The sequence below is a fragment of the Bos mutus genome, chromosome 10 (genome assembly GCF_027580195.1).
Source record: "Bos mutus isolate GX-2022 chromosome 10, NWIPB_WYAK_1.1, whole genome shotgun sequence".
NCBI lineage: Eukaryota > Metazoa > Chordata > Mammalia > Artiodactyla > Bovidae > Bos > Bos mutus.
Window position 1 is genome coordinate 27946068 of NC_091626.1, and position 586 is coordinate 27946653.

The 586-nt window shown below is 45.1% G+C and overlaps 1 non-coding gene across 1 annotated transcript; it reads left to right on the forward strand.

The window, feature by feature from the left end:
- Positions 1-226: 226 nt before the first annotated feature.
- On the forward strand, positions 227-329 carry LOC138989680 (U6 spliceosomal RNA). Its single transcript, XR_011465923.1, has one exon. It is a non-coding gene; the product is annotated as a U6 spliceosomal RNA (small nuclear RNA).
- The last annotated feature ends 257 nt before the right edge of the window (positions 330-586 follow it).

Below are 586 nucleotides of genomic sequence, written 5' to 3' on the forward strand. Positions count from 1 at the left end.
GGGAACCAACCAAGATCCCACAAGCTGTGCAACTCGGCCAGAAAACAAAACAAAACTGAAATGGATTAGAACAAAGGAATGAGAACTAAAAGAAAGAATTTCCATCTGAAATGAATTCCCTCTTTATCCACATCTCAAACAAGCTAGTGGCTTCTCAAGACAGATTTTCTAGACTCTCTCATTCACCCTGCTCTGCCTATTATCTATATTTTGTCTCAAATGTCCCTCGCTTCAGCAGCACATATACTAAAATTGGAATAACATAGAGAAGATTAGCATGGTCCCTGGACAAGGGTGACGTGCAAGTTTGTTAAGCGTTCCATGATTTTTATGGGCATCAAGAGGGAAGAGGGGCCCTGTACGCGAGACAGCAAAAGAGACACAGATGTATGGAACAGTCTTTTGGATCCTGTGGGAGAAGGCAAGGGTGGGATGATTTGAGAGAATAGCAGTGAAATATGTATATTACCATATGTGAAACATATCGGCAGTCCAGGTTTGACGCATGAAACAGGGTGCTCAAGGCTGGGGCCCTGGGATGACTCTGAGGGATGGGATGGGGACGGAGGTTGGAGGGGGGTTCAGG